The sequence below is a fragment of the Ruditapes philippinarum genome, unplaced genomic scaffold, assembly GCF_026571515.1.
Source record: "Ruditapes philippinarum isolate M1 unplaced genomic scaffold, ASM2657151v2 ctg511_1_1_1_1, whole genome shotgun sequence".
Lineage (NCBI taxonomy): Eukaryota > Metazoa > Mollusca > Bivalvia > Venerida > Veneridae > Ruditapes > Ruditapes philippinarum.
Window position 1 is genome coordinate 142588 of NW_026854149.1, and position 16341 is coordinate 158928.

The following is a 16341-nucleotide window of genomic DNA, read 5'->3' on the forward strand; positions in this document are numbered from 1 at the left end:
ATTCTTTGAACAATTTTTAAAGGTGACCACCAAAGGAACATTCCTGTGAAGTTTGGATGAAATTGGCTCAGCGGTTTATGAGGAGATGTCATTTAAAGTAAAAGTTTACGGACGATGGACGACGGACGGACGCCGGACGAAAAGCGATCACAAAAGCTCACCCTGTCATTTTGTGACAGGTGAGCTAAAAAACCTAAACTCACTGCTCATTATGCTTATCCTTTATTTTTCATTCAATAATTTTTTTTTTTTTTTTTCATATAGCATGTATATATAATGTTTTTATTTTTAAATAGTATTAGTTACATACTAATTTGTAGATATGACCTTTTCGAAAACCCTAGCTAAACAACCGTTTTTCCGTACATTACGGCGATTTAAGCTCCTGCGGGAATTACACCAACAATGAAAGAACATTAACACAGTTACATGAATATTTCTATCTTTTCTCTTTCAATTATTTTACCGTTTTAAGGTGAGAAAGAATTTGAATGGTTATTGAAAATTATCAATATTCCTTTAATATCTGGATTGCATTATTCAAAAAAATAAAGTGTTTAAAATGAAAATCAATAAAATTTTAAACCGAACGTAGTGGACATCTTCCATAATAACATTAAGGTTATTTTCGGCGGTACAACTTGTGTATTTACTTTATTTTTTTGTATGGAATTATTCATGCCAATGATATTTAACTTATTTTTCTTTATCAAGAAATAACTGGTTTATTTTCAATTTATTTTTTAAAAAGGCGCGGAAAAACATCGAGTTCGCTATTACACTCCATTAGGTGAATTTTTCACTGAAGGATATATGCCTGGCGAAATGGAAATTTCATGGCGCAACGGAGATAATTTGGGAAAATCGGCACAACGTTTGTACTAATATATGCAATTAATTAACACCAATGTTATTTGAATAAATAAATTAAAAAAAAATAATTTTAAAACCTTTATCGTATATCAAATAATCAAAGAGCTGCAATGTTGATGTTGTAAAGGATTGTGTGCCGGCGAAATGGACATTTTGTCTGCGCAACGGAGATTTTTATTTTATTTTTTTGGCGCAACGGAATCAATGTTTGTCCGAATTAAGTAGTAATACGAAGAAGTATCATGAAAGATATTAACTGAATTACTGAAGTGGTGTAATAAATGTCTGTTTTATTAATTTAAAAATGGAATTAAATACGTTTTATCGTTATGGCTGACACTGAAATACATGTATGGATTTTACAATCAGTGTTTCATTTTTTTCTTTTTCCCCCGTTCAATTCTGTACTGTAATAGCTTTTCTATACATAATTTTCAGAATTTTACTTGAAGAACACGAAAAGTCCGTACAGCATACGCTGTGGACTTTCTAATGTAATCTTAACAATAAATAACCAAATTTCAACAAAACGCTAATTAATGGCTTTACTGCTGCACAAAGAAATACGATTATTTTCGTCATGGCTGATATTCGAATGATTGAAATATTGTATGCATTTTTAAATTAAAAATAGTAACTATACAAAATATTTATTGTTTGATGTAATTATTAAAATAGTAAAACGACATGCATGAAGAATTTCCATTTTAAAACATAAAATAATTAAATTGAACGTTACTTATAACAATTCCTTCCCCAATCAGAAAACCCCGTTAATCAAATGCAGCTACTGTTTATTTAGCGAAACAACTGCAATTTGGTGATTGGCAGAATGTTTATCACGGGTGTTAAGAACCGATAATTAAATTACCAATGACACGTGGTTGATGTTTATTGGACAAGCGTTTTCACACCATTTAGATTGCATTGCATTTTATTTTATAGTCTAAGTTTCATGCTTACGCACGTTCACCGACTTTACAGCTATTACCCCTGGTCATCGGGGCTACTGGTATCTATCTATCATCTCCCTGGGGAGTCTTTTAACTCCGCTTAGTGCAGCCGACACTTGGCTCAACGGAAGTTATACCCACCCTCGCAGGTACCCATTTACAACCCTGGGTGAAGTGAAGCAATCGCAGGTAAATTTCTTGCTCAAGGAAATTAGCAGTGCCCTGGTGGGGGTCGAACCCGGGACCTCTCGATCCTAAGCGCGCGTCCCACCACTGGACTACTGCTCCTACTAGATAATGTGATTAAGAGGAACATGTATTGACTTTAAGGTATTAAATATTTTTTTATAACTTATTATTGTCGAAAATATTGCTTTTGAAGCTTATTATGCCAATATTTCACTCAAACTATGAGAAAAATTGTGTATATGAAATGTGAGACGTAATAAAACATTTTGGAGCCTGAATCCGCCACTCATAACGGTCAAGTGTTAAAAACATTTAACACCCGTGCCATACACGTGCACGATACGTTGCTAATTGCTTACAATTCTCGCATAATTGATTACCGTTTGTCAATATCATAATTATGAAATATTTGGATTGCTTTTGATGAAATATACAAGGTATACGCAACAAACAAATTATTGAAAAGGTACACACAATGATTAATGAAAGATTAATAAATTAATAAAATAATATAATATGATAAAACTGTTTGATAATCCCCGTTGCGCCGAAATGTGTCCATTGCGCCGTAATCTTAAATATCTTTTAAACAATAACCGCTATTTTCAAACATTTTTTTTAAAATAAAGGAAAGTACAAATCATTTTTAAAAGACTGTTACATATTATTCTCAAATTCATAAGTTATGTTCAACATAAGATCTCCCGTTATGCGCAAATCTTCATTTTCCGTTGCGCCGAAATTATGTCCATTTCGCCGTCGATTTAGAATCTGATATATTCAGTATTCTACCTAATAAAATCAAACTTTTACAGTTTATGTCAAAAAATATGTATAAAATATCAACAATACCAACTTATATGATTATTTTATGTTTTAGACATAAAAAACAGTACACAGTTTTGAAAATAAAATCTCCGTTTCCCAATAATTAATCCATCGGCGCAACGGAGTTTATGAAAGGTATAACAAAAATACAATGAATGTTTATAATAAAAAAAGTACTGAACATTGATTCTGTAATATCAACATATTACTTTATTTAGTATATACTAATGCAAATTCAATTAAAAATATGTATAGAAAAACTATTACAGTACTTTTCGTAAAAATAACGAATTGAACGGGGAAAAAATGAAACAGATTGTAAAATCTATATCTAAAAAAAATATCTCCGTTGCGCCATTAAATTTCCATTTCGCCAGGCATATAATCCTTTAGTGCAATTAAACATATACAATTTATGAAACATTTTAAAAATACTTACTTAATAGTGCTAAACAATCATTTTAGATGCTTAAATATAGCACATTGACTTAAAAAAAGGCGTTGTGTCGGTTTTTCTAAAAAAATATCTCCGTTGCGCCCGTTGCGCCAAAAAATCTCCGTTGCGTATTTTAGTGGTACCGTACAGAAAGTACCGGAAAACGGCGTTTAGCTAGGTTTTCGAATTCGTGAGGATTTTTTCATTTGAGTGAAATATGGAATATCTTTTCAGGAAACTTGATATCATGCCACATATTTTCACGAGCCGGGACGGCGAGTGAAAATATGTGGCATTTTATCATGTTGAGTGAAAATTTATACCATATTTCACGAAAAACGAAAAAATAACCTTTTTATTTAAAGTTATATTCCTGGTCAAATTCATCAAAACAGATTGTCAAATTAACGCCTTATTGTTATCAAATGCATTATTTAACTAGTATTGACAAAGTTTTCCAACTTAGAAACGTCCTCCGTAACATTTCTGACCATTCTAAAAAATGCATTTTCTTATTTGACTGGGTTAGTCAAATAAGATTTATATTTTGGCGGGAAGCCCTTCGATTATTTCCGTAAATGTTCGGATCTGAGTCACGTGATATGATTTACCAAACCAAAATAATGGCGGACAATACGAAAGGTGTGTCACGTATACGAGAAATAAATTTTGAGATTGGAAAAGGAAAAAGCGAAAAGTGGGAAGAAACTGTGATTTAATTCAATCAAGGATATACTCCGGTAGTGATTCAAAGCGATGAAAAGTTCTAAAAAGGGTAATTAAAACCAAAAGCGACCGTGAAGTTGTTATCTGATTGACAGGTGAGGTGATCGTAGCTTAAGGTCTTCAGCGTACCCGTTTATATACTATGACATGACGTGAACGCTGAAGATAACCCCATAGGGAAAGTCCACCAATAATCGTGCCAGGAATCTGACACGCTCGTATTTATTCATCGAACATGCCATGAAATAAAGTGAAGCATACCTTGATAAAACTATATATAATCTGTTGATAAGCCGAGGATGGACAAATAAAAATCTTATTACGAACATAAACTACCTAATAGTTTCCGACAGGTAAAATTTTCGGCACTTGGCCGCCATATTGCCAAAATGTTTGATCACGTGATTACGGGATTGACCTTTACGAACCCATGTGCCTCCAATATTTTTATAAATTACTTTTTTTAAAGATATTGAAAAAGGTGATTTACTGACTTTTATATTCAATACAATCGTATTTAAGTACTAAAAAATTAATGAAAATAAATAAAAACATTATCTTGAATAAAAGTATCGAAATCATGTCAACAAAATGTTCTAAATATAGTACGCGACTCTATTCAAATCTGTTCCCGCGAATGACGTCATACGAGATCTCGCGTGGCACCTGAATGTCATGGCCAACTGTAGTCGGCGTAAATTGATATTTTAATGTTAAATAGGCAATTTTAATGACGGTAGTAACATTTTGATACTTTAATTGGTATAGAATGATATTAAAATGATTGTTTTATCGTAAAATGCACAAGAATTGATTGGGTCAAGTGTATTTGCAAGTGAAAAACAAGAATAAATCAACTTATGTTATTCTGGTTAGGTTTCGTAACGGGTCTAATCCAAAACTTTAATGCCGCATCAGATGAAAAACAAAAATGTTAAAAAGCGGCTTATAAAGTTTTGGAAGCCAGAACTAAGGTGATCGTCGTTTTTGTTTGCATTTAATTTTTTCTTGGTCTTAGATCTACTTATAGAAAAAATTAACCTACGAATATATAAACACAGATATTGTGTTATAGTTTTTACGATGGTTTTGACTTATGATAAAGAAATTAAGCTTCGCGATCCACGCGTGGCCACGTCTGTGTATCAAGTTTTCGTTCACTGTAATTTTCGTACCAATAAATTGTTAACAATAACAGGTTAAATAAAAGATCGGCTGAGCCTAATCCTTTACAATTTTATGGCGTATGTTCATTGTAACCATTGTAATATCGTTTAAGATGACCAATCACTATCTTTTAAGAATCATTTAAGACACAACAAAATTATATTTTGAATAAATTTTATTTTCCAATCACATTATTGTTTTTTACTGTAAGCTGTACTGTACTATAGTAACTACAATGCTGTGAAATAGATTAGCCACATGTGTCTCAAAAAGGGTTAGAACTATTGACTAGCAGAACAGGCATTTCTTCAAAGCATGTTCAACTATCAAGGGTAGTCCTATAAATGGGACGTCCTTTGATTTTGAGATATTTTTGCTTTTGGGCAACCTTGACCGACATTTAAGCAATAACAAGCCTGTAAGTCTGATATATTGATCTGCTATCCAGGGTTGTTGAATCTTCAAAGAAATAAAGTAGAAAAAATAAAATGTTGTCTGGAAAATCGCACAAAAATCAATATTTTTGTCTCATTTGAATCATTTTTGCAGTAAAATTTCAATAAATCATGGACAATAACCATAATTGTGCTGGAATCGTTAGATAATTCTTATTGACAACCCTTCTTCCTTATAAGCAGTGCAGCAATTCATGTATTGTAATTGGTTTGAGTAGTCAAGATTTTAGGCCATGGTACTAGTATGCTATATTTTCAATTACAGAAATAAGTCAATTTCATCATCATCATGTGTTGCAATACCACTACCAGGGACATCAAAGATGACCTGGACTTCAGTGCATATGCAGAGGAGAGTAAGTACACCATTTTTGTCGAAAGTGACAGGTTATAATAATACATTTCAAAATTGCTATATAACATAATATACTTGCATAACTAATTTACTTATATAATTCATATAAAAACTGATTAAATCTTAAATACTGCTGAATTCATGTTTTTTTTATTAGTTTATTGAACAAATTAATGGATATATACATGTCAACATGTGATCCATATATATCATGATCAGATATTCATATGACTTTTAAATATTAAACAATTATGACATTTTTTAAGTGGCATATAATACTGTATTAGAAGAAGAAAAAAAAAACATGCATTACATGGTTAATTTTGGTCCAATTGAAAGATTTTGGTGTCATCTTAAAATGAGTTTGATATTTGTATGACTCCATAATATTATAGGTAATTGTTCACTGAGGTGAAAAAATAATAGAGTGGTCATATATAACTGTAGGTCTTAAATCCACTTGTGAAAAAATATATATGAGCCACCGTCATGAAAAACCAACATAATGGTTTTTGCGATCCAGCATGGATATACACCAGACCAGCCTGCACGCATAACCGCGCAGTCTAATCGAGGAAATCCATGTTGTTCGCTTACACAACCCAATAACTTAAGTAGAGAAACTGATAGCGAACAGCATGGATCCTGATCAGACTGCGCGGATGCGCAGGCTGGTCTGGATCCATGCTGGTCGCAAACGCACTATGTTGGTTTTGTTGTGACGCGGCTCATATATGGTTTTTGGAAAGGATTCTGTTATATAGTCAATTCTGAGACCATACAACAAAATAGTTACAGATTCCTCAAAAGTGGAGTATACTTTCTTAGTTACAATCAAACATCATAAATTACTAATGTCTAGCTTTTTTTTTTTTTTTCAAAGCTATTACATTCTATGTCAGATTGCTATGTTGGCATACAATTGCATTATTTAAATATTTTGAAATGTATCAACATGAAACTTGAAAGACTTGCTTATCAGGACAAAGTGTAATTGTTAAACAGGGGAGCATACATGTTCTTATGAAAGCAGTCATTGAATTTAGCACTGGCAGGTGGCCCATGGCCAGTGAAAATTAGTTTGGGCCAGTGTAAATTTTAAGAAAATGTAGTTAAATATATAGTAGAATAAATTCAAAACGGGAATTGGGGCCAGTGAATTCAAAATCTTAAATTCAATGACTGTGAAAGCAATATTTTTTTAAGTTATATCCCTTTTAAACTAAGAATTTTTAATAGACTGGTGTTATCACTGCATGCAATACTGCTGTATTTGTTGTTAATAACAAGGGCAGATTCATGTCCTATAGTAAATGTTAGTGAAGACTGAATATATACAATTCTTATGTAGAATATTTTTCGCTAAAATGAAAAGGAATTCCACAATTGATTTTTTTTCTTCTAAATCTTAAGCAAGTTATGGTTTAATCTTCAGGTAGCACTAAAGAAAGCCAATAAAATCCTTTTGATGTTGAATTGAGACACAACCATTCATTTCTGGTTTAGTTATAAAACTGCTACAGACTATAAACTATTCATGGTAAGTAAACAATTATTATATATTTGATTTTGTTTGAATGTTTGATATTTTTATATGATTATTCTGTTGCTCAAGAAATATTTAGATAAAATTCTAGATAGCAATACATAATTGTCATTTGTTGCAAGAAAATTAATGCATGCAAGATGTTTTGATGCATAATGTGGAATACTTCATAGGTTTATGGTAAGCATTTTATATGTAAAATAAATGTGAAATGCTTAGTAATGTTTCATGAAACTTGTTGAAGGCTGACTTCTTTGCCATTTTTAATGCATGCTTATTTGTCTTGATATCTTATTTCAGGGAATAATATCTTTTAGTGTCTGCATCAATCTTATAGTTATTGAGCATGAATGGATTTTGTTTTCAGATGATGGAATACACCAATGCCTAGTACAATCATGGCCCATTAGAAACCAGAACAAACCATGGCTGCAAAGGAAATAAGATGCACATAGTCTGAAAGATCTGGCTCGTGTTCTGAATAAGATGACATAATATCTCAACTGCAGGTATGTTCTCATCAGGTACAATAAAAGAGATTTATATTGACAGGGTTCCCCCTGGAGCAATTTTAGTTTGCACCACCAGATTGGCCAATCAAAAAAGTTGAAGCCAATGGCCCTAATGTTGAAACCATTAATTCTGCAAAGGAGATATGTCTATCTTTGTTAAGATATGCTAGCAGTTTGGAGTGAAATTTTTAAAAGGATTTATTTTCCTAACTGGAAAGGAGTATATGTCCTGATTAATACAAAGCTCATATGTCTATTGATTATAGAATGTTCAATGTTTACAGCACCTTTATATGTTAACGCAAATGGACCTACAACCATTATGTATAAATTAATTGGCACCTTTATTGCACTTATCAATTGAAGGATAGAGCTGTGTAAAATCTTTTCAAAGATAATTATTTACATACAGAGATTATATCTAGCATATGAATATGTTAATGTTAAAGGATTTTTCCTTACTAAAATCATTTAAATGAAAATATCTTTCCATTATTTTTATTCATTTTTAGAAGTACAGCTGGCATGGAGGGGTTTCACCAGCACATCTTGATGTATTGTACCAAAAGATTTGCTTACACACCACCTGTTTATAGGATGCACAATCTTCTTGCAGCTATAGATTATAATATACATGCAAATAGACCACACATCACCAACAAGGGGGATCTGTTAGGTATGCTACTTACAAAACTCCAACATGTAATGTTTCACAATTTTACAGAATGAAAGAAAACAGTGTCCAGTTTGTGTTAATAAAGTGAATTGTTTGGAACTATAGTAATGTTCAACATAGATGTACTCTGTACTGAGTCTAATATGGATGTAGCATGTTTCTTTGTTTATTTCAATAGAAAGATTTCAGTTCTTCAAACATATTAAGAGGCAAAACCTAAATAAAATGTTGTGCTTTATCTTCTTTGGGCATATAGATTCTCAACATTTGTTTTTTCATTTTTGCATATGAATATAAATGCTGCATATCTTAGTATTAAATGTTCCTGCCTCTATGAATTATAAGATATTTTTATTGAAAGTGTGATCACTATGCATTTATATTGCCTATATAATATTAATTTCAATCAAAAGAGATTTTGCAGTCTCTGAATAACCTGACTAATAAATTTTGAGGACATAATTACATGTAATGCATTTTGAGAATTGTATACACTTATGATTTTTGTTATAACAGGCTTGTTAATTTCTCATTTCAGACTTCAACGAGTCTGGATGAATTAAAGAAGAAGAAAAAGTATCATTATACCATTTTCATGATGCTATAACTCTGAGAATTAGTGACATGGAGGGGATATATAAAATAGAAAGTTAGAGGAAGATGACCCCCACAGACTTTCAAAATATTTGGCCCAAGTTAGCCCGAAGCCTACCTGAGCCATTCATGAGGAACATAAATCAAGATATGATTGACTTTTTATGGAAAAGAATGATAAATAGTGTATTACACTGATTGCCCAACTATTCAAACATATTTAAGCTGACATTGAACACCTGGTATTCATGATAGTTTTATGAAATATCTTTTTAGATATGGCACTGTATCTATCTTGTTTTGAAAAAAATTCTCTTGATTTATTTGTCATGACTCAAGGTCTGTTTTTAATATTTTGTCAGAAAAATGACTACTTTTTATACAAGTGCAAAATATTATCCAATCTATTAAACTATAAGTGCTGCTATGAGCTTTAATGTAGTAACAAAGTTAAAAGTATTATTCAATTATATCTTTTGATATACATGTACTATGTCATTCACTTTAGCTCAGCTTTTTTTTTTTTTTTTTTTTTTTTTGAAAAAAGAAATAGAGGTTGCTGCCGTTGCCTTCTGCAAACTTGAACCTTGTTCATAACTTTTAAAGTTCTTGGTGTATTGTCTAACCTTGGCCTTCATTCATAATTGACCTTGACCTTCAAGGTTAAATGTCTAAATTTTGGCTTTGCTTGTTATTTGCTATTAGTGGCTTTAACTTTATTGCCCTGTGTTAATTTTCATATTTTATTTTTGTCTTGGCCATTTCTCCTAAACTATATTGTTTAACAAGGCAACACATCCGACTCGCGGAGATCTAGTTGTTATTAGTCCATGAATTGTTTGTAGTCTAATCTAGTTTATTAGACCAATGACATAGGGGCATTTTATATAAAATCCTTGTTCAATCAAACAAGGCAAGCCTTAAAATTATCTTTGTATTTACTCCCTCATCCCATTCCAGTTTAGATAGGTTAGGTGGGCTGATAAAATATTTATTTTTGTGCCCCCACTTTAGTGGAGTGGGGGCGGGCATTTAAATTTACCCTTGTCCGTCCGTCCGTATTTCACCTAGAGTCATGAAACTTTACTGTAATGTTGATCAGCAAGTGTAGTTGTTCACCTTGGTATTTTCATCTGAATATTTTTTAGTATTTTCAGAGTTACTGCCATTGAATTTTTGCAATTTTCAAATTGTGTCGCATGCTACTCAGGAAGTATTTTACCTAGAGCAATGAAACTTTACAGGAATGTTGAACATTATGTGTAGTTGTGCACCTGGGTATTTTCGTCTGGATTTATTATTTTGAGAGTTATGGCCCTTGACTTAGTAAAATTTTGCAATTTTCAACTTGTGTCGCATGTAAATCAAAAAGTATTTGACTTAGAGTCATGAAACTTTACAGGAATGTTGATCAGCATGTGTAGTTGCGCATCTGGGTATTTTCGTCTGGAATTATTTAGGATTTTTAGAGTTATTGCCCTTGACTTGGTAAAATTTTGCAGTTTTCAACTTGTGTCACATGTAACTCAAAAAGGATTTGACATAGAGTCATTAAACCTTACGGGAAGGTTGCTCAGCATATTTTGTTTTGCACCTGGGGTTTGGCTTGTGGATTTATCCAGTATTTGTAGAGTTATTTCCCTTGACTTAGTAAAAAACGTTTCATTATGTTGTTATTTGTTCCTTGAGTGCTCGAGTGAGAATCAACCAACTTTACAGGAATAATGATTTACATCACTGTGAAGCTATGAACCTGGGACTTTTATGTGGATTTTTTTCAGTTTTGTTAGAGTTATTGCCCTTGACTTACAGTAGTATAAATTTACAATTTTTAACTTGTTCATGCATAGCTAAAAAAATATTTATGTTTTCTTTCATTTCATTCAGCCAAACATAAATAATTTATCATTTAACTCCATAATTAATATCCTACAGGGATAAAATATAAATAAGAAAGACAATATAGGAGTGGCTACTACAGGTTCACTTTAATTTATCGAATAATTTACAATTTTCAACTTGTTCATGCATAGCTCAAAAAGTATATCACTTGTAGGCCTGAATGTTTAAAAGAATGTTGGTCAGCATGTGTACTTATGCACCTTGGGGTTAACTTGTGAATTTATTCAGTATTTGTAAAGTTCTTGCCCGTTACTTAGTAAAAGATTTTTAGTTTTCAATAAATATTTGACCTAGAGTCATAAGATTGACAGAACAGTGGCGCGTAGGGGGGGGACCTGTGTCCTATGGACACATTCCTAGTTATTCAAAATGTTTGTCTTGTTTTATTTTTCATTAAAATTATATGTAGTTCAAACAAATTGTGAATGCATGAAAGCATCTGTTTTACTTGAAAATTTAGAACCATATTTTCAGTTTCAATCAACAAATATCCCAACATTTGTATATTTACAATTAAAAAATCACGAGACAGTTAAAGAGATGTCATTCTCATTGACACTCTGATTTCATTTTAGTAAACAAATCCTGGGCAATAAGATATTTTAGGTAGCTGTGCTTAGTGATTATTCTAGACTTGAAAAAGGGGCAGGGAGGCATCAAAAAGAGGCAGGGTGGAAAATGTGTCAATACAGATAGTTTATGACCGTTATGATAATCATGGTCAGATAACTCATATCTTATCAGTAGATTTATTACCTCCCTTTATCTCAACACTTTCTGGTTACTTGGTTTAGTGTGTTGTTTATTTTCTATATATATGGTGATAGTGTCAATAGTGTGCATCAGCTTCTTATGATTCACAGAAATGATAAATACCTAGAGAACTGTTAAAAAGTGGCACAGCTTAAAACCAAGACAGATAAACTAAGAACTGTTTGTGACTGAAATAATAGCTGCATGTACCTCAAGAAGGTGAATAGTTCTGTATGCCACCCTGGCAAAAAAGTGATTTTCTCATGACTGTCCTCTGTCCTATTTTTATAGATTTAAAGCTCATGGAAATTATATTTGAATGAAAGAATTGTACTGTCTGTATATATTTGTATCAATGACTTTATTGCAGGGCTACATTTACAGTGTCACATTTTATGTAAATTTTAAGGTTTCATGTTAAAAACTTTCATAACTTGGAATTTGTTTCATTATTTGAATCTGTGCTTTGAGCAGTGATAATTGGTTCGTTACTTTAGGTCACTCTGTAATAATATTGAAAGACTGGTTAATTTTCTAATTAAATTTGGGTTATAAAACAATTTCAAGTTATTGAAATTACTTCAGTCATCTTTTATATTTCACAATAACAGTCACATTTAGCTAAAAAAAATTATCATGTACTGTACTCTGTACAGAGATGTTCAAAGAAAAACCAACGATTTTATCTTTATAAAGTAAATCTAATTTCGAATTGATTGAAATTGATTACAAATTGTCATTATCTTGCAATTTATAATTATTTTTCACATATGATTTTACAGGTGACTAATAGATTCTAACTGTAGTTGTTACTGTACTATTTCATAGAAAAATCTCCCGACTTTCAACCGCAGAAAAACGGTTAATCTGTAGATTAATAATTCATTCAATTCATTAAAATGTCTTACAGCTAGAGACAAATATTCGCTTACTCATAATTGTCTTTGTTTATTTTCTGTAAAATTACCGTACGATTACTCTAAACAGTCTATATAACGAACGGCTTGCAGTACGGCAGTACAGGACCGTACTTCAGTCCAGGGCCGTACTGCTAGTGTAGTGGCTTCGTACACAAATCATTTCATTCACCTCCTTTTATATAAATGTTGAATTGCAAGGGAGAAACACATTTAAAATCGATTCTTAGCAAATGTAAATAACTTTTATCGTACCTTTCTTTAGCTCCAAAAAAGAGGAAATACTGTGGTTTGTTTTGCGAATTTTCGCACGCTCTTTTTCAATTTCTGCAAATTTCCTTTTCGCAGACGGCATTTTGTTTCTCAAATGAACAACTAATTAATGAAACCATAACACCCATCCTTATGACTTTAAAGATTCTTTACGCAATTATAGAGATTAATATGTGTAAATAATTAATTGTAATTACCTGTACTTGTAAGTTGTACATTTATACGAATTTTTTACCGACATACAAACAAATAAGCGAATGCATTACAATTCGATTGTGTCCGTAAATCATTGCCATTTTAATCAGTTAATGACCACGGATTATCAATCAGTCGGTAATGTTCCTTACAAATCATTTCAAACTGTTGCAAACATAGCTAATTTGATCGAAACCACTTCACACGGGGCCGCTTCACACGGCCCACTTCACATCGGTCAGTCAATTGTTATCGCCGTGGGGCACCAGGTTTGTATATTGGAACGTGTCAACATCATAATCTTATCTTATAGATAAGTGATTGACAGGTTTTTTATGTAGATCTATCTTATACATATTGATTGGGTACAGGTAAAAGAGGGCAGCGGGGCGCATTTCAGTATACGGGCGGTGTTTAGAGGCAAAAGGGCGGACCTAAAAAGGGGCAGGGCGGAGCGCCCTGTCATTCCGCGCTAGAATAATCACTATGTGCTATTTGTGGGTAGGTCGCGGGAGTGGGGAACAAACAATATTTTACATTCAGGGGTAAGCCTCAGTTTTTAGGCTTGGTAGGAACATTGCCCTTCCCCAGATAATGGCACCAACTGATTTTGAGGTAATTAGATTTAAAGCTCAAGATGGCATAAAGTTTAACTTCCTTTAAATATGTGTAACATTGTAAGGTATAGTTTATGTAACTCAGAAGGAAAAATTCTGATTGCCATTAGTTTTAAGATTGGTCCATTTGATTATAAGTTCAAGGTCTCAGTGACATGTAAACTCATTGTCCCAAGGTTTTGAACATTTCCAGGGACATTGCTTAGATTAGTAATTAAGCATTAGTTTGGAGTTAATAAGGTCTAAGGTCACAATGGCTTAAGCATAATATCCTTCATCGCCAGAAACCCATAAGGGGTTAGCTCAAGTTCATACAATTTGGTTGGAATTAAGATATTATTTATTTCCTTCTACAATATTGGCCATCTTCACACTTTCTCTTCCTGTTAAGACAGCATGGATTGAATAAAGAATAAAACTATAACTGTAAAGAAGTCACTGGTGTACAATTTTAAGAGTAAGAAAAAGAAGATATGCTGTTCATTTGAAAATATTTTATTGTTGTTTTACTGCCAATGTTCAAATACATGTTTCAATTTATCTGTGTTTTTGTTATTTTAACAACATTCCAAAATGTGTCCTGAAACGTGCTAAAAGAAGTGGAGTGTTAATTAACATTGAAAGGTATTTGTAAAACATTGTTACAATCTGTGATCTTATTTGAATTTTAAAAAAGTACATTTGACATCAGAAAATAGAGAAATAAAGAATTCCTGCAGAAAGCCCAAAATGACAAAATTGAAACTGTTGCAGGCTCTATTTGGTGAGCCTGTTGGAAAGTGCAAGTTACCTTCCATGCCCCCTAGCACCAGCTTTAGCAGAATTCAACATTTGAACATAAAGTGGTGAAATTTATGGTTTTATGCCATACCGGTGTACATAATCCAGAGATTAGGATTTAATTCTTGGCAATCTTATTTTCAGTGGAATGCAACTGTTCATTGTTAACAGAATAATATTTACACAGGTTGCACTGTGTTTGTATTGGAATAAAATTCTCATTAGTACATTATTTTCCATAATGTGCTCCTTTACAAAAGGCTAACATAAAAATCAGGTCTTGAGTGATCATTTTCAAAATTATAGGCATCAGAACTTTAACTTGGTCCTTTTTCCATTCTTGTTTGCTTATAAATTGAAGTATAATTATACATTATCATATATCAAACGGTTGAGTCTGTAGATGTTAAATATGTATTGGCTTTTGCATGCAGTTGACTGGTTATTTAATCTGGTAACACCCTATACAGGTTATTACACCAGATTGCCAAATTATATTTCTTTTCATTATAATTTCTTAACACAGACACTTTGGTTTGGAGCTCAAAACGCCTTTAAAATCCACAAAAAAAACTTAAAATAAGCCGTTTTGAAAAAAAATCATATTTCAACATCTATAATATAATACAGATTGAGCACCGAAGCCAAAGTGTCTGTGTTTCATAATATTTACATGACGCACAAGTACTACTGTATGCCATATTACTACGATGGAAGCTTGGTAATAGGTACGTATTATTTCTGGTACGAACCGATCATTAAGAACGGCTAATTTACCGATTTCAAATAACCACAGCAACCGTACGACATAGACATGACCAACGCTCCATCTTCTTGTTTACTGTAGTTCTAGTGAGAGTCTCAGACTTTGTTCTTTTTCCGATTGTTTCGTAACGCGTTACGAGGATATAAGCTACATGCAATCCGGTCAACTCGTCCCCTGGTCAACTCGTCCTCTGGTCAACTCGACACCTTTTTGGTCAACTCGTCCCCTACTTTTGGTCAACTCGTCCCTAATATGGTCAACTCGTCCCCTACTTTCGATCTCTGTCTTTAAAATGTCTTTAAATAATTCTTTTATGTAAAATATGTAAAATTAATACTGAATTTGATTGATATCGAAATATTAATAAAATAATTACGTCTTTTTACGTTAAATTTTAATGATCTTTATCTAAGCGCACGTGCATAGCTTTGATGTCAAACTAAGGTAAGTTTACAAACATTCAATTAATGTTTAATTAATCGGAGTTTTAATGATAATTAAAACTAAAATTAGGTCCAACTCTTTGATTTTTACAGCCTCCCTGAATGGATTAAAGACTGACGACAGATTAACGATCCTGTATGTTTTGTAATTGAGATTGCATACCACTCTTCATTAAACTATATAGGTATGTAATTATGCAAAAAATGTCAATTTTCAAACATCGAAGAATATGTAAAATATGTATTGCAAATATTTGTACATATTTAAGGTAATCATTAAATTGTATGCATTCATTATTTATTGGAAAAATTGACTTAGAATTTATAGAAAACTAAATTCTAATTACCTCCCTTTATTTACATGAAATATCAAATTCGGTAATAT

The 16341-nt window shown here is 32.2% G+C and overlaps 1 long non-coding RNA gene across 1 annotated transcript; it reads left to right on the forward strand.

Annotated features, from left to right (window-relative positions):
- Positions 1 to 3643: 3643 nt before the first annotated feature.
- On the forward strand, positions 3644 to 9842 carry LOC132739130 (uncharacterized). The gene is made up of 6 exons (XR_009626960.1): positions 3644 to 4100; positions 5893 to 5983; positions 7418 to 7522; positions 7896 to 8037; positions 8553 to 8716; positions 9255 to 9842. It is a non-coding gene; the product is annotated as an uncharacterized LOC132739130 (long non-coding RNA).
- The last annotated feature ends 6499 nt before the right edge of the window (positions 9843 to 16341 follow it).